This window comes from Lemur catta, chromosome 10, assembly GCF_020740605.2.
Source record: "Lemur catta isolate mLemCat1 chromosome 10, mLemCat1.pri, whole genome shotgun sequence".
NCBI classification, from domain to species: domain Eukaryota; kingdom Metazoa; phylum Chordata; class Mammalia; order Primates; family Lemuridae; genus Lemur; species Lemur catta.
The window spans coordinates 84,612,701-84,618,531 of NC_059137.1; positions in this window are offsets into that span (position 1 = coordinate 84,612,701).

The window sequence follows — 5,831 nt, forward strand, 5'->3', positions numbered from 1 at the left end:
GTTTCCATGGCAACCAAAGACAGGTGCCTTCGGTACCCAATAAAGGTATGTGAAACCTCACCTGTGGGTGCATTCCTTTGGGTGTTTCCATGGGATCATGGTTTTTGTTTATTCTATTAATTTTAATGGTACAGTCCAATGATAGAGAGAATCTTAAATCAGAGTCTTTATGATTTCTGTATTTCCCAAGATTTTCATTACAGCAATGTATTTTGATAATCAGGAAAAAAAACCAATAAAATCCAACTAAAAAAAATAGAGAAAAGAAAATATAATAAAGAAATTCTAGAATACAGATGTGAGTTCCACTTAACATTCATGTTTCAAAAAATTATTTTTTGAAAGCAATATAAATACACTGAGAGAAAAATTTCAAATTTAAGGGAAAAATATCTCCAACCTTGACCTTCACATTCCCACATGGCATTAGCCAGCAGGGACTCATCTCAGAAGGGGCCTGAGTCCTGTGGTCAGTGTAGGGCCCATCAGTCCTGCTGTGCCCCTCGAGTAATGACAGGTGTCCTGGCTGTGCACTGGTCCCTGCTCCCTAGCCCACTCAGGTGTGTCAGCTTCCTGGCCTCTCAGGTATGGGACCTCTAATCTGGGAAGAAGGGGGACTGTCATTTACATCCCAGCAGACGACCAGGAGTGGGCAAGGGTACGTGCAGTAGGGGAGCTTGTGTCTGGTCATGGAAGCAGCATCCTGCAGCTGGCCCATGGCTAGGGGTTCTTCCCACTTCAACCTGAGCTCTGGGAGGTACCACTGAGTTCTGGGACCACAGTCATAGGCATATATTTTTGTGTGTGTCAGTCACAAGGTCCCAGAATACGAGAACCAGAAACAAGATGGTGGAGAGGGCAAGCGCAGACAGAGTGCTCCATTGCAGACATGACCCCAGGACAAGTCTGGCTCTATGGGAAGCCTCATCCATGTAGCAGGACCCCTGAGAATTGCTTTTGCCCCAGAATTTTCCACGGAGTCACCCTGACCATTGGATTCTCAGCTTCCCCTTCATCTTGAGCTTGCGCCAAAGATCGGTGCCACCCCAAATGGAAATCAGGTCTTGGTACTTTCTACCTCTTCCGTAACCTGCAGGAGGAATTTTCTGTGGAGTACTGATGATCTGTGACAGGTCCTAGCAGCTTCTTTCAGATGGTGGTTTCTAAAGGACATTTACACATCTTTTTTTGGCATTTTCCAGCTGCTAAGTAGCAGCATTGTCATTTCTCTGACTCACAGAAACAAGAAGCCCACAATAGCTCTTCAATTAACTCATAGAAAATGTTTCTTTCTTTCCTAAAGATGCACATTCAGGATGCAGGAACGGTTCGTGGGTGTGTCTCTGGAAGATGACTTTGGAGCTCACACAACAGGGCTCTGGTGGAGATTTTTACGCCCACACAATGCACCCCGGACTGTGCAGGGCTGTGATTAATTCTGCTCACACAGCCCCCAACACTCTTTGTAAGGAGGCTTTATTTCATTTGGGCTGGCTTGTTCATAGGGTTGTTTACCTGATTTAAACTTGAGGTTTATTTCTTCTCAACAATTCTTTACATTTCAAAATAAGTCCTCCAAGCAGAACCTATGTAATTATAAGAGCAGGGGAAGGAGCCCACTGTGCACAGAGCACTGCACACTCCTCGTCAATGCTTTCATCCAGATTTTAGGTTCCTCATGTAAGTGGTGTCATGTAATATTTGTCCTTCTGTGTCAAGCTATTTTATTTAGCCCAATGTCCTCCAGGTCCATGAATGTTGTCACAAATGGCAGAATTTCTTTTTTTAAGGTTGAATAATGTTCCATTGTATGTATAAACCACATTTTATTTATCCAATTGCCAGTCAATGGACATTCAGGTTGCTTCCATGTCTTGGCTATTGTGAATAATAGCCATTAGCAATAATTATGGGAGTGCAGATAGCTCTTCAACATACTGACTTAAATTCCTTTGGATATATACCCAGAAATGGGATTGCTGGATTAAGTGGTAGTTCTATTTCTATATTTTGATAAACTTCTATACTGTTTTCCATAGTGGCTGCACCAATCTACATTCCCACCAACAGTGTACAATGTTGTCTTTTCTCCACATACTTGCCAACACTTTTTGTCTTTTATTTATTTTTTTATATCAGTCTTTCTAACAGGTGTGAGATGATATCTCATTGTGGTTCTGATTTGCCCTTCACAGATGGTTAGTGATGTTGAGCACCTTCACATATACCTATTGGCCACTGCTATGGTTTGGAAGTGGTTGGGCCCTTCTAACACTCATGTTGAAATCCGCTCCCCGGTGTGACAGTGTTGAGAGATGGTGGGACCTTTAAGAGCTGTTTGGGTCAAGGGGGCTCTGCCCTCAGGAGAGAAGTAATGCCTGTCTCTTGGGACCAGGCCAGCTATCAGGGCAGTGCACAGGTGCCCTGTCTCGCCTTCCACTTCTCTGCCTGCCATGAGGTAGCACAAGGCCCTCACCGGATGCAGCCACTGATCTCAAACTTCCCAGCCTCCAGAACTGCGAGCCAAAATAAACCTCTTTTCCTTATAAATTACCCAGTCTCGGGTATTCTGTTGTAGCAAAAGAAAACAAACTAAGCTAGCCTCTTCTATATCTCCTTTGAAGAAATGTCTACTCCATTCCTTTGCCCATTTTTAAATTGGGTTATTTATTGGTTTGGTTTGGATGTGTTGCTATTGAGTTGTAGAAGTTCCCTATATATTTTGGATATTAACCCTTTACCAGATATATGGTTTGCAAATATTTTCTCCCACTCTGCAGTTTGTCTTTTCATTGTGTTGGTTGTTTCCTATGCTGTGAAGAAACTTTTTAGTTTGATATAGACCTATTTGTCTGTTATTGCTTTTATAACCTGTGCTTTTGGTATGATATCCCAGGAATCACACCAGCTAATGTTAAGAAGATTTTCCCCTATGTTTTCTTCTAGTAGTTTTATGCTCTCAGCTTACATTTAAGTCCTTAATCTATTTTGTGTCAATTTTTGTATATGGTGTAAGATAAGTATACAATTTTACTTTTTAGCATGTGGATATCCAGTTTTCTCAACACCATTTATTGAAGAGACGATCCTTTCCCTCTTGTGTATTTTTGGCATCCTTGTTGAAGATCAGTTGGCCATTATATGTGTGGTTTTTTTTTTTTTTCTGGGCTCTTTATTTTGTTCCATTGGTCTTTATGTCTGTTTATATGTCTATTGATTTTTCTAATCTCTATTTCATTTATTTCTGCTCTAATATTTATTTGATTTTTTTTCTGCTAACTCCTCCATGTGTTTTACTGCAAAAATTAGATATGAATAATATTGTTTCATGTAGTCAATATTTGTTTGGAATTACCACATGCTTGTTATTGTATCTGCTCATTGTTCTTTCTTGCTATCCATGAACTTTTAAATTAATGTTTTTCTTTCTTGAAATTTATCCACTGGAAGTTCATTTAGTAAGTTTCTGTTTGTCTGAATTATCTTCATTTTACTCTTTTTGATTTATATTTTAGCTGCATATACAATTCTAACTTAGCAAATATTTTCCTTCACCAATATCAAAATATTTTTTCACTGTCTCCTTAATTCCAAAATTATTGTTTGGAATTGAGGTATAAGAGTAATTGTCTTTCTTCTGCAAAGTAATCTTCTTTTCTATCTCTAAGATTCTCTCCTTATTTATTTGATAATTTTATCTTGATTTGTTTAGGTGTGAATGTCTGTTATTTGTGGTATCTGTGATCCATTGGGCTTCCTAAATCTCAACATTCATATATGTCATTGGTCCTGAAAATTATTGTTGCTGTATTTTCAAAATTACCTCTCCACAATTTTTTCTAATTTCTTATGGATCTGCAATTAGATCCATAATAGATCATCTCATTCTGAACTGCTCATATTTTCTACCTTAACTGCTGGTTTTTTAATTTCTTTTTCTGTTTGTGAATTAGTTTGTATAAAGGACCACTTGAAATTATTTCCTTGGCCTGGGGTTTTCCAGAATGACCAGCAAGATTACAGTGTCTCCAAACGAGGGAAGACCTGTATTCAAAAGCTCATGGGTCCTCAACCAGATCTTGCTCTGAAAAACATAAATTTTCATCCTCTTATGCTAAAAGGGGAATTATTTTATTCTAGGCCTCCCATTGTCTAAATTTGAGAGCCCTGGGTTTATCAGGCATCTCAGATTTATAAAAGTTACAAGTTCAGTGATATATTACAGAAAAAAAATGGCAGTAGCTCACACAAAAAATAGATTAATTTTCTCCCAGGTAAAAAAAAAAAATCTGAAAGTAAGTAGTCCAGGACCAACATGATGATTCCTTAGTCATTATGAACCCAATTTCCTTCTGTATTTACTCTCTGCCAGCTTTAAGATAAGGTATTCATAGCTAAGGTTACCTAATTGCAACGGACTGGTACACCCATGTTTTCCCTGTTCCTGGCAAAGAGAGGGGACAGCAAGGGAATGAGCTCCCAACAGTGACTCTTATAAAGAGACTTAGGATACCTCCCAATAACTACCACTGAACCACACTGGCCAGAGTCTGTTTCTATCGTTACTTCTCTCTGGGAGGACAGCTGGAAATTTAGTCTTTAGGTGGGCACATTGCCACCTGACTAAAACTGGGGTTCAGTAATTGCAATTAATGGGGAAAGTATATTGGGTAGGCAACAAGCATGCTCTGTCATGCTGAGCCAAACTCTTTCCTCCTGTTCCCTGCAGCCCTTAACAGATCAAGGGTACTGCCAAAGCAAACAAAGACAACACTCTGGGCCATCATAGCTTCAACTTTACTTTAAAACTAAGGATAAAACTTTCCATTATATTTTTAAACCTTATTTACTTGCAAGTTCAGCTGTTTACTTAAAAGTTTGTTTGTAATATTCTGTCAAATACTTAAGACAACTGTGGTAACATTTGTACATTATAATATCTAGAACAGCCACCGAGAAAACTATTCAAAATGACAGACTAAAAAATACTATAAAATCAGGATGCAACGCTTAACAATGTTATAAATACACCACACCCATAATTTAAAAAGAACAATTAACATATGCAAGCACATGAATGAATCTGACAACTTTTATGTTGAGTAAAAATAAATGCCAGACATGAAAGAGTACATAGTATATGACTGCATTTATTTGAAGTTCAAGAACCAGCAAAATTAATTAATGGTAACAGAAATCAGAATAGTGGCTACCTCTAGGGGCATGATGCATTGATTGGGAAGGGCCATGAGATAACTTTCTGGGAAGATGGAAATGTTCTATGTCTTGAACTTGGAGGTTTTCACAGGTGCATGTGTGTATATATTTATATATGTGTGTGTATATATGTATACATAGGGAGACAGATGTAAAATATTTGAGTTATACAATTAAGATTTTGTAACTCCTGTATGTAATTTGTAGCTCAATACAAAATATAATTTTTAAAAATACAAAAAGAACATGGTATAAATTCAAAATAATTGAATGTTTTGTATAATGAAGTCACCAATAGACCAAAGTAATGGAATATAAAATCCAGAATAAAAAAAAAAACAGAGAACTCTCTCTGTCTCTCTCTACATATATATATATATTTATATTTATATAAGAATTGATATTTTACACAAATGATGAAAGTATCAGATGAATATTTTAGCAAATCGTGGTCAAAACATTGGTTATACATTTGAGAATTTAAGAAAGTTGAATTATGTACTCATTCTCTATTTCAAGTCAATATTAATGTCTTCTGGTAAGAATGAATTTGGAATGATCTAGGATTAGGCCAATATGCCTAAACCATAGCAAGTGAGGGGCAGAAGAATGAG